At 53.7% G+C, this 14,190-nt stretch overlaps 6 non-coding genes across 6 annotated transcripts; 3 read left to right on the forward strand and 3 right to left on the reverse strand.

Moving 5' to 3' along the window:
• Positions 1-909: 909 nt before the first annotated feature.
• On the reverse strand, positions 910-982 carry TRNAF-GAA (transfer RNA phenylalanine (anticodon GAA)). Its single transcript has one exon. It is a non-coding gene; the product is annotated as a tRNA-Phe (tRNA).
• Positions 983-2,620: 1,638 nt separating this feature from the next.
• TRNAM-CAU (transfer RNA methionine (anticodon CAU)) lies at positions 2,621-2,694 on the reverse strand. Its single transcript has one exon. It is a non-coding gene; the product is annotated as a tRNA-Met (tRNA).
• An 809-nt stretch (positions 2,695-3,503) lies between these two features.
• On the forward strand, positions 3,504-3,576 carry TRNAK-CUU (transfer RNA lysine (anticodon CUU)). The gene has a single exon. It is a non-coding gene; the product is annotated as a tRNA-Lys (tRNA).
• Positions 3,577-7,055: 3,479 nt separating this feature from the next.
• TRNAS-GCU (transfer RNA serine (anticodon GCU)) lies at positions 7,056-7,137 on the forward strand. Its single transcript has one exon. It is a non-coding gene; the product is annotated as a tRNA-Ser (tRNA).
• A 2,438-nt stretch (positions 7,138-9,575) lies between these two features.
• Positions 9,576-9,649, reverse strand: TRNAT-AGU (transfer RNA threonine (anticodon AGU)). Its single transcript has one exon. It is a non-coding gene; the product is annotated as a tRNA-Thr (tRNA).
• Positions 9,650-10,980: 1,331 nt separating this feature from the next.
• TRNAE-CUC (transfer RNA glutamic acid (anticodon CUC)) lies at positions 10,981-11,052 on the forward strand. Its single transcript has one exon. It is a non-coding gene; the product is annotated as a tRNA-Glu (tRNA).
• Positions 11,053-14,190: the final 3,138 nt, after the last annotated feature.

The raw sequence follows: 14,190 nt of genomic DNA on the forward strand, positions 1-14,190 counted from the left end.
ATGGGTCCCTGGACTCTAGGGAAACGCTCAGCTCCTGCAGCCTCTACCCCTTGCCCAGCAACCCATGGCTCAGCCCTACCCCTGGGGGCTGCCCTGCTCCAGTGTGTGATAGGAGTTGAGTTAGAGGATGGAGCGTCTGGGCCTGCCCCCAAAGGTCCATCCATGAAGGGCAGAAATGCTGGGGATATGATGTGGGTCACTCCTCCCGAGGCACACAGCCCCCCCCCCCGTGTTGGGAGCAAAGGGTCTAGAGAAGTATTGGGGGGGGGGTCTTGTTCCCTGCTCTTGCTCTGCCTTGGGCAAAGAATTAGTAACAGAATATTTGTCCAAGTTTATGTACAGAAAAAAACTGACCAGCATGTTTCTGTGGGGTGGTGGGTATCGTGTTTGCTTAATGTGCAAAAGGCTCCTGGTTCAAAGCCAAGCAAAAAGTGGGAACAGGGGGTTCTGCTCCTATTTGTGGCTCCCCAGGTAAACACAGCCCCTGCTGCTTGGGGATAAGCCCAACTCCCAGGCTGAGTAAAGGAAGGAACAACAGGAGCCCTGTCCTAGAAAGGGAGGGGCCAGCGTGCGTGAGTGCATGGCCCAGACAGACAACTCCAGGGTGGAAGGACAGAGCTGCTGCACATCTCTAGTGACCCTGAGGGGGGGAGACATGGGTGCTAGCAACATGCTCATGTGATGCCATGTTCCAGCACGGCCAACAGGGAGTGTTTTTTGTGGTGTCACCTGCTTCCCCCCAAATTTAGCCCTTGTACTTGCCCTGTGGCAGGATAGAGACCGAGGGCCAAGAGAAAGCAGGAAGAGCCCCAGGATGCAGCTCATCTCCCCTTTTCTCCTGCAGTGCAGGTTGTGAGAACAGCTCTAAGCAAAACCATCAACTTGAAGTAATTAGCCCCTATTGGAGCATGCCAAAGCCTGGAATTGAACCAGGGACCTTTAGATCTTCAGTCTAACGCTCTCCCCACTGAGCTACTTTGGCTGTGATAAGAGTCCTGTGTGGCCTGTAATTCTTTGTCCAGGATGTTTTGCCGCATGTCGTCATGCCCTGCCCAGGAAGGCGAGACTGGCCTTTCCACAGCGCCCCTCCCCCGCAGCCAGAGCCAAGGTTCCCTCTAAGCCAGGCCTGGGCAATACAGGCCAGCGGGCTGGATCCAGCCCATGAAGCCACCCAACATGGCAGCAAGAAGCCTCAGGCAGATTCCCTGCTCGCCCTGCCCCCACGCACAGCTGAGAGAAGGGGCTGCTGGGCCCTTTGTGTCTCTCAGCTGTAGAGGAAAAGGCTTCATGCCTGGTCCCTGCTCCAGGCTTGTTTGTGGCCAATGGGAGCTGCCTGCTTGAAGCCCTGGCCAGTCCCCACAAGCTCTTATTCACCCAGGCTTGTGACCTGTACCCCCTGCGCAGGGAAGGGGCTGCCTTAGAAATGTGCTTGGCTGCTGGGAGTTTCTCCCAGCCAGAGCCTGCCTCTGGCACCCCAGCCCCTCCCTTCCCTCAGCCACTGGCCCTCCCTGTGATGGAAAAGGGCAAAGACCAGGCAGGTTTCATAAATACAGATGAGGCTGGTTTCCCTGACTGGAAATTGAACCCCAGCCACAGCAGTGAAAGTGCTGAATCCTAACCACTAGACCATCAGGGACACATTAACTACACTAGCCTTTCACAGGCCACTTTCTGTCCCCTTCAGGACATGGCTCCATTTTCCATTGCCCAGAGGGGACAAGAACAGAAACCAAAGAGAACATCAGAACAGCCAGACTGGTCCATGCCAGTTGCCCAACTAGCCCAGGATCCTGTCTCACAACAGCAGCCAATTCCATTGCCCAGTGGGAATCCTCAGGACAGACAATTGTTAAGTGATCCCTCCTGTTGCCCATTCTCAGCATCTAGAATACACCAGCTAGGGACACCTGCCCTGTCCATCCTGGTTCAATGCCATTGATTGACCTTCCCTGCATTAAATTATCCAGTTCTGTTTTAGATCAAATGTCTTGGGCTGCGCAGGCCTTGAGTCATGGTAAGAGCTGGAGGGGAATGGGGAACGGCTGCACTTTGGAATGGGAGGGGGGTGTCTGGCACCATAAAGTAGAACAGTTTCAAAGCCCCTTTGAAGGAGGGCACCATGGCTTAGCAGGCTAAATCAGCTGCCTCATAAACAGGGGTGACTTATTGTAGCCTTTGCTCACATTTACTTATGCCCTTTTGGGACACAAAAGAGGTCTCTACTGGCCACCCATGGAACTGCTGGTTCAGGAAAAGGCTGATTGGGGAGGGGTGTTTGGAAGAAGGAAACAACAGGTGAGAAGCACCTGATGCCCACAGACCCTGACTCTCTATGGCTGCAGGAGCTGCAGAGGTTACACCCTCAGGCTCTCTAGGCCCTGACCCCCTGTGGGAATCACAAGGGCTTGTGGTGCTGGCTCTCCTGTCCCAGCAATTGCAGTCAGAGCCCTGCCTTGCCAGTGCCAGCAGCTTCTGCAGGGGCTCCAGGCTTGTGGTTTCCTTCTTCCCAATCCCCCTCTCAAATCAGCCTTTTCCTGAACCAGCAGTTCCATGGGTGGCCAGGAGAGGCCTCTTCTGTGTCCCAGAAGGGCATCAGTAAATGTGAGCAAAGGTTACAACAAGGCACCACTGGGACTTGAACCCAGGATCTCCTGTTTATGAGGCAGGTGCTTTAACCAGCTAAGCCATGGTGCCAGCCTCTGAAGTATCTTCAAAATGGCTCTTTATGTTTCCAGACAACACTTTTGACCCCCAAAGTGCAGCCGTTCCCCACTTCCCTCCAGCCAGCGAGCCCAGGCGGTGTCTGGCCCCCTGGGCACAGAAAGCTACAGCTCTGTGGGCAGGGGCCTTTGGCTTCCTTGCCCATGGGATGCTGTTGCAGGAAGGGCTGCTCAGCAGGGTTGGGGTTGAGGGAAGAGTATTTGGGTGCAGACTGGCTAACCTAGTGAGGAGGCTTTAAACTAGGTTTGATGGGGGCAGGTGCCCAAAGCCCAGAGGTAAGTGAACAACATGGACACCTGGGGGATACCAGGGCACAGGCAGGAGAAGATGGGAGTGAATCCTGCTACCTCTGCCATGGCTTGGCCCAGGAGGGCTGGGTCTAGCAGCTTTTCACCCCAGCTTTGTGGGAGGCCAAGTAGGAAGGGGCCTCTGGAGGCTCATAGCCCCCTGGCCTGCTGTGTCTGTGGAAAGGGGGGAACAGGACACACACTTTTCACTGGGGAACAGGGCGCATGGATCCCACTTGTTCCTGCAGAAAATGAAACAGGCTGAGCATTTTGCAGAGAACAGGCCAAAGCCCTTCTCCTGTCCCTGGAGAGATGGAAATCGGTCTGTTCCTTGTGGGGAAAGAAGTGGGTGTGTGGGGAATGGGATTCGAGTTCAAACCTCTCCACAGACCAGAACCCCACTTTAGGGTCAAGAAAGAGCCTTGAGTCAGGCAGTGGAGAACACTTGGCTCCTGTTACGCTGAGATGGGGTATTAGGAAGCTTTTTCCCACACAGCCTGGCTAGCTCAGTGGGTAGAGCATGAGACTCTTAATCTCAGGGTCATGGGTTCAGGCCCTATGCTGGGCGGTGCCCTTCCTTAACTCACATTCTCAGCCTGTGAGCAATTGGCTCTCAGTTTTCACCAGGGTTTTAGAAAGAAAAGGTCTAGTCCTGGGGTCCAGCTTTAATAGAACCAAAGAGAGAACCAACTGCAATTTCCATCTTCTGAGGAGAAGGGAAGAGGATTTTCTTCTCCTCAGTTCTAGCCACAACAGCCCAGGGGGGAGAAAAAATAACCCTCTGCCCGCTGATTGTCCCCCGTCAGCTTCTGTAGCTTCATCTCCTTCCACAGCAGCTCCAGCTTTGAGCTACAAATCTCAAGGGGCTGGTGAGGAAATTAGGCGCTTCCCTGAGAACAAGAGGTGGAGTGTTCACAAGGAGCATCCTCTCCCCTGCAGAGCAGGGTGTTAGAAAGAGCCAGAAACAGAACAGTCAGCCAAGTTCCAACTCTTGAAATGTGTTTCTGTGGTGTAGTTATCACATTTGCTTAACATGCAAAAGGTCCCTGGTTCAAAGCCAGGCAGGAACACAGGGTCTTCTCTTATTGCGGTGCCCAGGTAACTGCAGCTGCTGCTGACCAGCCTGTTGATGAGTCCAACGCTCATGTGACAGAGGGGGGGTAACGTCAGCTGATAATGCCCCTGGGTGCCAACCTGGGGAAGCCAGATACATTAGGCCAGGCAGCTGCTTGTGCCTTGGCCTCCCCTGCCCTGGAAGGCTGGTGTATTGGGCCGGCTCTGCCTGCTGCCTCCCTTGTGTGACTTGCCCAGTGTAACAGGCCAAATGTCAGAAAAGCTTCTTCCCTGCCCCCCCCAAAAAAGCAGAAGGAAAAGCTGCACAAATTGGGTTTTGAAATGTGCGTAGCTTTTCCCAGAAGAGCAGTGTAGGGCAGACATAGCCTGAGTGTTGCTCAGCACTGGTAGGAGACAGGGAGGGATAAAACGATCTAATGGCACCTGAAGCCTTTCAGAACAACTCCCAGCCCCAACCGCAAGAGCCAGCCCTTCCCTCCATCCTCACTGGGGTCAGCTGGGAACTGTCTGGACTCAAGCCCCCCCCCAGTTTCACCCTAAGGATTGCCTGTTCTGTAAAAGCTGCGCCCTGGAAATGAGAAAGCAGCTAAAGTGACACTCGTGGGACTTGAACCCACAAACTTTGAATGTCTAGCTGGGCTCACATGAATCACTGCAGCTTAAAATAGTGATAGAAAAGTAGCCATGTTAGTCTAGGGTAGCTGAAACAAAATACAGAAAAAAACCAGTTTCTTGCATTTCAACCAGAAAGGACATTATCTCAATGACTTAATTACCTGCATCCTGCTTCAAAAGCCTTTTAAAACTGCACTTTCAAGGGAATCCTCTGAACTGTTATTCATGCTAAAATTCGACACTTTACGGCGGGGTCCTAACAAAGACTCTAGTTATCTTACCCATTACAAAGATAGCTTCCCCAATTATCACCTCTAATATCATTAGCTCACAGACATTTACCTCCCCCCCCCCCCCGCATCCCCGTTCTGTTCTGAAACGTGATTTGTCCTTTTCATATGTGTTCGGTTTTTTTAATTGTATCCGTTGATATATATGGTTGTGACAATTTTCTTCCACTATTTGATCTGAGGAAGTGGGTCTGGCCCACGAAAGCTCATCATTTAATAAACCATCTTGTTAGTCTTTAAAGTGCTACATAGTCCTGTATTTTGTTGCAGCTTAAAAGTCCAACATGCTTTCCATTGCACCACAGAGCCTGATATCTCCACTCTCTGCTTTGCAGCTTGGCAATTGCTGGTGGCAAAGAAGGGGGAGCCAGGTCTGTCTCTTTGGGGAGAGCAGGTAGGAAGAGGGAGGGGGCCACTGAGCCCCTGACAGTGAAAATAAGGGATAAGATCAGAGCTGCAGTTGGAGAATGTGGGCATCGATCCCACTGCCTCTCACATGCTAAGCAAGTGCTCTACCACTTGAGCTAATTCCCTTGCTGCATTTATAGAGGCCTTCTTGGAGGCTCTTCCCTTCTCCACAGCGACGTCTGTCATCTAGGTCAGTTAGTCGTGGGAAAGGAGAAGGCTCCGAAAAGGCCTCAAGGGCAACTCTCAAGGAGACTCCCTGCAGCAAAGCCATGGGGGGAGGGGGGGCTCTGAGATGGCCCCTGCCCTGCAGCCTGTCCCACCTGGCCATTGTCATGGACTCTCTGTGAGGTCATCACTTCCCAACCTCCGTTAGCCAATAAGCTGAGGGGCTGCAAAAGGCCCTTGTGATGTCACTGCCACACCCACCCCTGCCCTCCAGGGCTAATGTCCTGCCCCAGGCAGCCCCTTTGCATGGCTGAGCTGCTCCCAGGGGTGAAAGTGACACATTTCTTACAGGGAGTCCTGGGGGATGAAGTAGCTGGAGGGAACCAGGAGCGCAGAGGCCAGCCTGAGAGCTGAGAGTCAGAGGTGCCCACTGCACTGTCACACCACAGGTCCCATGGTGTAAGGGGCAGCACTCAGGACTCTGAATCCTGCAAACTGCAATTTCCATCTTCTGAGGAGAAGGGAAGAGGATTTTCTTCCCCTCAGTTCTAGCCACATCAGCCGGGGGGGAGGGGAAATAACCCTCCGCCCGCTGATTGTCCCCTGCACCTTCTGGCGCAAGAGCCTCTTCCACAACAATGGTGGCTCATTAGATATGCAAATGAGGCTCACCCTCTCCGTTGGCCACTTGCCACTGCTCCTACCGGCCGCCCGCCAGCCACCCCATCCATGCTGCTGTGGGTGCCAGTGTCTCACCACACTGTGAAATCAGACCAGAGACGGACACTGTCAGTAAACACTCATATCGGAAACGCTCCTCTGGATGCTGGGCCCACCAGAGCCGTGTGCCACTGCCATCTGCCTGCTCCGTGGACATCTTCCCATTGCAGAGCGCGCGCCGAGCCAGACTGTGACTAGACAGCCCCTCTCTGGGCACCCAGGGGCTACATCTACACTGCAGGCTTCTTGCTCAAGAATGGCCGTTCTTGTGCATAAACTTGAGGAACATCTACACTGCACGCGCGTTCTTGCGCAAGTAAATTTACAGCAAAATGAAGGAAAAGGGCTTCTTGGGCAAGAGTTATTCCTCTCCCCTCTTGCACAAAAAGGTAGTATGAATGGGCAACAGGGTTTTTTTGTGCAAGAAATCCCTCTGGCTAAAATGGCCATCAGAGCTTTCCAGCACAAGAGAGCGTGCACACTGCCATAGACATTCTTGCCCAAAAGCACATGGCAGTGTGGACATGCTCTTGCACAAGACATTTTGCGCAAGAACTCTTGCACAAAACAGTTCTTGTGTAAGAAGCCTGCAGCGTAGATGTAGTCAAGGGTTGTTTGGGTTTGTTACGAGCACTGAGCTTTGTACAACAGCCCAGGGAACATTGTGAAAAGCCAAAACCTTCCTACCCTGGGTGTCCCTGGCCAGCCAGCGAGTGGCACAAAGGTTCCTGGCAGTGATGGCTTTGGGTAATTGGTAACAAACTCCTACAGCTCAGATGAGGTGGCCGAGTGGTTAAGGCGATGGACTGCTAATCCATTGTGCTCTGCATGCATGGGTTCAAATCCCATCTTCATCGGATGTTTTCAGCCCTTCCTCTTGCTTCTCCCAGCTCTCTCTTCAGTTCAGTGCCAGCCCCTCCCACTGCAGCCTGGGGAAAGGGGAAATCTCCACAGAGACACTCCCAGCTGGGACCCTCAATCCCTTCTGCCCTCAAGGGGAAACCTCACAAAGGAGATTCCAGGCAGCCAGGCCATGGGGGTCTCTGAGATGCCCCAGCCCTGCAGCCTGTCCCACCTGGCAGTTGTCATGGCCCCTCTGTGAGGTCACTGCCTCCCAACCAATGAGCTGAGGTGCTGCAAAAGTTCCTTGTGATGTCACTGCTGCCTGGCAGGCTCATGTCCTGCCCCTGGCCAGCCCCTTGGCATGTGTGAGCTGCTCCCCCTCATCCCCGTCACTCAGGGCTGGTTCTGGGGGACGCAGGGCATGCAGGGAACATCAGAGGCTGCTCAGGGGGCCACATGCCCCCAAGGTCACCTTTTAAATGTCAGGGCAAGCCAGGATCTATCCCATCCCTTCCCCAAGACCCCAACTTCCCCACCCCTTTGCTGAGCCCCTGCCCTCCCCAAACCTTTCCATGGACTCTTGGTTACTAATGGACACTCGCCATTAATGACATAATCACACCCCAGCCATTTTGCTAGGGCTCCAGCTGGGGAGAAAAGTTTAATTTAAATAATTAAATAGATTAAGCGTTTGAACTGTCTCATGTTAGCTAATCAAACTTCATTTTAAAGAAAGGGAAAACATTACGGCCAGCACACAAGGTTTCAATTTTGCTTTATTTATGGCAGGGGCGGGGAACCTTTTCTGGGTCAGGAGCCACTGACCCGCAGAAAAATCAGGGACCACAAAAGTGAGACACAAAGAAACTCCTCCTAAGGCCCCCAGCCCTCTCTGGTGTGGCCCCCAACTAAGACACCTCACTCCTCTGGCGTTCCAGCCCCATGGCATGAGGGGAAGGGACAGGCAGGACTGAGGTTCACATTTACTTTTCTGGGGCTACAGAACTAGTGGATTTTGTGAACCTGCTTAATCTATTGGCTTTCTAATCGAAAACCTGAACCACTCGGCCGCCTCAGCTCTGATCTTAGCAGTGTCAGAGGGCCGGGGAAACTGGTAAATAATCCCAGTGCCCACGCCTGACGGCACCTGCCCCACAGAATTCACACAGCAAATCTGGCTCCCCGAGCACAGGAGGAGTTTGGGGGCTCATTGCTGGGCCGTGGGGTGAAGCATTAAACCAGCCCCCTCCTGTGGGGCTGTGAGTGTTGCTGTCCCTGCTGTACAGACAGGGCCATGGAGACAGGGAGAGATTCCCTGAACAGGCCAAGGTCGCCTAGCGAGTTAGAGCCAAGATCAGCCCCCAGCTCCCTGCCCCACCCACCAACGTGCTGACTCCCTCGCTGCCAGGGGGCTGTTTGCATTGGCCTCTTCTCTCTGGAACCAGGGTTAAGCCACAGCTGAGGCTCTGGGCAGGGGGCTGGGTATGGGGGGTCTGAGTGTGGGAGGGGGAGCGTGTGTTCCTCTGGCTCAGCTTTTCCCTTTATTCTAGCCCAGCAATTACCCTGCTGCAAAGCAGAGTGAAGAGATGAGGGTTGCTGTGAGCTGCAGTGCAATAGTCAGAGCCTTGGACTTTGAAACTGTAGCTATTAGTGTGAGCTAGACTAGTCATTCCAAGGTTGTGGGTTCAAATCCCACTGGAGTCACTTTAGGTGCTCTCTGATTTCCAGAGCAGCTTTTACAGACCAGGCTGGACCTGCCCCTGTTGCATGATGAGAGTGTCAGGAAGCTTGTGATCCCAAGACCTCTGTGTGAGACTCCCCTGGGGGGGGCTCACAGGAGAGAGCCCCTGGGTACCACACATGGGCCATGGAGACCTGCTCCATGGTCAGCTGGGTGCGAGAGACATGCCTGAGACTCCTGGTGGGTGTGTGGGCCCTGCCGTGTCCTTCCTTGAAAGAGATGGGACAAACACAGGGCTGATTGACAGGGGCTGTGACACTCCAGCAGCGGGGCCGTCCAGCCCTGTGTTTCTATAGGGCTTTGAACTAAGGAGCTGCTGTATGTTAAACAAACACAGTGATGGCTACACCACGGAGGCTTTTCTTTCCTCAGTTTAAACTTGGGCAAATATTCTGTTACTAACTCTTTAGCCAACTCAGATTGCTGCGGGGGAAGGAATTCTCTCTTGTTAATTCTCTGCCCTCAGGAAGGGACCAAACCCCCCTCCCCTGTCCCAAGGACTCCAACCCAAACCCGGAGACCCAAACCCTGCCCTGGGGGAGCTCTGCAATGTGACCCTGGCTCCCAAGGCAGCAAGTCCAGAATCCCCCTCGATGAGTGCGAGAGACTCCGACCGGTCTGGTCTGAATCTGGCTGAAGGGCTCAAGTGCCCCAGTGCTGGAGTGTCAGAGGCCAGAAAGACATAGGAAAAAGTAAACAAAGTCCACCACAAGGCACCACTGGGAGTTGAACCCAGGATCTCCTGTTTACTAGACAGGTGCTTTAGCCAACTAAGCCATGGTGCCTTCCTCAGGGATCCTGGTGAAACTGTTCTACTCTATGGTCCCAGACAACACCTTTGACTCCCAAAGTGCAGCCATTCCCCATTTCCCTCCAGCCCTGGGGGTGTCTGGCTCCCTGGGCACAGAAGGCTACAGCTCAGCGGGGAGAGGCTCTGACATGCACATCTCCACCAGCTGCTTGGCCTGGGGAGTTGGCCTTGAGCTTTAGCATCACTGAGGGGAGGGAGAAGTGCAGCAAACATTGATTGTCTGGATTGTAAACACCCGCTCTCCTGGCCACACACGGCACTTCTTGGTGTGTCTCAAGCAAGGCCCTGCAAGGAGCCACTGGGGCAGGAACCAGCCCTTGGAGCTCGGCTTGCACCGGAACCGGCAGTTTCCCACCACGTCTTGCTTGAGAAGAGGCGACTTGTTCCCCTTCTTCTACCTCACATCTCCCTTGTCTCTGTTCCCTTCAAAGGTCTCCTCCACCTCAGGACCTGCCTCCTCAGGGCGCTGCCCCTCTGCCACTGGGCTGGGAGTGGGAGACTCCACAGTCTCTGCACTTGGGCTGAGAAGTCTCACGGGGACTCATCTGTTGATGGGTTAGTCACCCCGATGGCCAGTCGGATCCATTCCGTAGCGCTGCCCGAGGGGGAGCTTTCCCAGTCTCCATTGGTATTTCCTGGGGCTTTGTGTAGGGGGATTGGGCTTGGCATCTTCTCTGCTGGAAATGCCTCTTCTTTGGAAAGCAGCTCCCAGGAGCTCATGGAACTTCTTCTTCTCAGCTTGGGACAAGGACAAGCAAGGGGCGACGGGACAGGGGTTTATGTAATGATGACAGGGGTGCAGAAAGCAAATAAGAAATTATTTTTTCGCCTACTTAAGAACCAGGGTGACAGAATGAAACTGGTAAGTAACCGAGTTAAAAAAGAAGCATTTTTGCGCCCAGTGGAACTCCTTGCCAGAGGATGTTGTGAAGGTGAAATCTACAAGAAGGTCCAAAAAAGAACTGGATAATTGAATGCAGGAAAGGTCAATCAATGGCATTTAACCAGGATGGACAGAGCAAGTGTCCCTAGCTGGTGTATTCCAGAAGCTGGGAATGGAGGGATCACTTAATAACTGTCTGTCCTGAGGATTCCCTCCGGACAATGAAATTGGCTGCTGTTGTGAGACAGGATCCTGGGATAGTTGGACAACTGGCATGGCCCAGTCTGGCTGCTTTGATGTTCTATTTGGCTGTTCTTGTCCCCTCTGGGCAAGGGAGAATGGACCCCCGCCTCATCCTGAAGTGGACAGAAAATGGTCTGCGAAAGGCTAGTGTAGGTGAGCAAAGAAACTTGTTTCATGTGTCCCTGATGGTCTAGTGGTTAGGATCCAGCACTCTCACTGCTGTGGCCTGGGTTCAATTCCCAGTCAGGGAAACCAGCTGCAACTTTCCCAAAACATGTCCCTCGTCAATCTTCTTGCCACATGTTACAGCAGCAGAGACCTAGCATGGGGCTAACCCTAACCCCTCCCCCTTGGCTGGGCACTGCCTGGGCTCAGGCCTCCCCAGTGCCAGCCTAAGGGCTCTGGAGAGGGCAGGGCAGCTCCAGGGGCAGAGTCCTTTCTTCTGCAGTTGTTCAAACCCAGCCCCTTGGTTCCAACTAACTAACATTACTCCTCATTTTTTGCCCTCTGTGCCTCCCTCCCAACCTCAACATACCCCAACACATCCCCTTCCCCCTCCCTCTCCCCCTCCCCCTCCCCCTCCCCTTGCTGGTAACACAAACAGGACTTTTCCCTGTTGAAAGAACAAACTCTCTGGTTTTATGTGGGGAATGTAGAACTGGGGAGGGGATTGGGAAAGACCCTGGGAGGGGGAGGAGGCTGGGAGGAAGGGCTAAGGCTGGCACCTTCCTCTGGTGATCCCACTGCCTCATGTCAGGGGCCTCAGCAGCGCTGGGGGGTGGCTCCAGGGGGAGAAGCTGCTTCAGGGGAACTTGAGCTGCTGGGCCACTGAAGCAGGCCCCCAGCAGCAGCCTCTGTGCAGGGCTCACACACTCCAGGCCTCCCGGTCATATTGAGTCTCCCCATGTGGCTTGGGCTCCAGAGCCTGCCCCCCAGCTGGTGCCTTGAGGTAGCCACTGCAGCAGCAGGAATTTGGGCATCAGTTCCCCTGCTTTTGGGGACAGGAAGCCAGGCCCAGGCCCTTTTAGCCACTGGAGCTGTATAGGCTGGAGCCTCCCCCTACCAGCTCTCTGCCCTGCTTCCTGCAAAGCTCTCAGCCTTTTGCTTGTTTCTGCTTCCCTGTCCATAGCAGGCAGCTAAAGGAAGGGAAGTCACCGAACCAAACACCCCTGTGGACAGCATGGGGCTTGAACACACGACCTTGGCGTTATTAGCCCCATGCTCTAACCAGCTGAGCGAGCCGGCCTACAAAAGCACACCTCACCAGTGGCCCATTCAAGAGAGGCGCTGCAGGCAGCTGCAGGGACGTCTCTGAAGCTGCCAATGGCTCTTCTCTGACAGGGCCACTAGCGACTCACTGTGACATGGGCTGGCAAGGCCAGCTGGTTTGAGGGATGGTCAAGGTGGCTGGTGGCCGGCAGACCCAGGACAAAGAGAAGCCGGAATCTCTTGCTGCCAGCACCTCCCCTCCCAGCTTCTTCCCTGCCAGCAGCAGCAGAGTCCTGAGCGCTGCCCTTGACACCATGGGACCAACCTCCCCTCACTCAACTGGGCCAAGCTGGTGCCCAGTTCATGCCCTCTGGGACCTGTTTTACTTGGGTTCCTTCCACCCAGAGCCCCCTTCTTCTCCTGGGCTGCGAGGAGCATCACTGGGATACTCTCTCATATCCCAGCACAGGTCCATCTCTCCGGTGACAGGAGACGGGGCTGGTTTCAAGATTTCTTTTAGCGCAGCAGCAAGAGGAGATGCAGGAAAATCAACCCCATTTGCAAGCTTTGTGTGACAGGAGGGGTGTGAGCTGGGGAGCCCGCCCCCCCAGAAGGGCATTTGGGTGCACCCAGGGGCAGCAAGAATTCAGGCCCTCAGGCGAGTGCATTGGGGACAATGTGTGAGCCCTTCCATGAGCATTTTCTGCTCCCACTGGGGAAGGCAGCTGGGCAGGACCAGCCTGCAGCCCACGTCCCTTTCAGCCCCAGGTGCAGGAGGTAACAGAGAGGGGAGGAAAGTCCATGGCCAGAGCCTCCTCCCAGCAGTCTGGCCCTGCACAGAGTCTGTGCATGATGGAGCCTCTCCCAGCAGGGCGATGGCCTGTTCTCTGCAAAGTGCTCAGCTGTTTCATTTTTTTTGCAGGCCCATTGTATGTGTCCCTGGTGGCTTCATTTACAGTTTTCAATCTTTACATTTGCATCCCTTCTTGGAAAGAGGGTGCAAGTGTAAACATACCCTAAGTAGTGAGAGTTGGCTTCCTTCAGTTGAGCCTGGCTGTGTCCCTACTTCAGGAACCCAAAGGGAGCAAAGAGCAGAAGTCCTAGAAGCTCATGGGGTACCCTCTGAATTTGATTTCGTGAGTCTTAGTTGGACTTGCTAAATCAAACTCCAGAAGATTGATTGTGGCCATTCCTCCCCCACTGGGTGTGATTCTTGTTCACCCAGCACAGCACAGCCCAGGTAGACCAAGGACTTTCAGATCACACCCTTGCTGAATTGATGGGAATAGAAACCAGACACAGCAGATTTTAACTTGTTTCAGTTGAGATGGGTTTGCCTGGTTTATGTGCATTGACACAGAAACACATTAGGGCTACGTCTACACTGGCACCCTTTTCCAGAAATGCTTAAAATGGAACAGTTTTCCGTTATAAGTATTTCCGGAAAAAGCGCGTCTACATTGGCAGGATGCTTTTCCAGAAAAGCACTTTTTCCGGAAAAGCGTCCGTGGCCAATGTAGACGCGCTTTTCCGCAAAGAACCCCGAACGTCATTTTCGCGATTGGGGCTTTTTTGCGGAAAAGACTACTGGGCTGTCTACACTGGTCCTTTTCCGGAACAGTTTTTCCGGAAAAGGCCTTTTGCCTGAACGGGAGCAGCATAGTTTTTCTGGAAAAACACTGCCAATTTTACAGTAGATCATCAGTGCTTTTCCAGAAATTCAAGGGGCCAGTGTAGACAGCTGGCAAGTTATTCCAGAAAAGTAGCTGCTTTTCTGGAATAAATGGCCCAGTGTAGACACAGCCTAGGGGTTTGCAGTAATTTAGGAATCTCTGCACAGCAGAAATACAGAATGTGATGCAATTGGAGATGCAAAGGTTTCAATGAAGTTGACCAACCTTTCAGCAGGCACTTGGAGTTGAACGAGGAACCACTTTGCCTACAGTTACTCTACCACTGAGCTACACCCCCATTACACTTGCTTGTTTGCATCCAGTGTTAGGAAATTAGCCGTTGGCAGCACATTCTGCAGGAGCAGGTGGTGCCTTGCACACATGGTGGCGGGAGCACGGCCCTCTATGGGGTCACACATGTGTGGTGTCCCCCCACCTACGATCAGCATGACACGTCACGATAGCACATCACCCCCTGTGCTCCCGCCTGCCCTGTGTGTGTTGCAA

Source organism: Pelodiscus sinensis, chromosome 31, assembly GCF_049634645.1.
Source record: "Pelodiscus sinensis isolate JC-2024 chromosome 31, ASM4963464v1, whole genome shotgun sequence".
Lineage (NCBI taxonomy): Eukaryota > Metazoa > Chordata > Testudines > Trionychidae > Pelodiscus > Pelodiscus sinensis.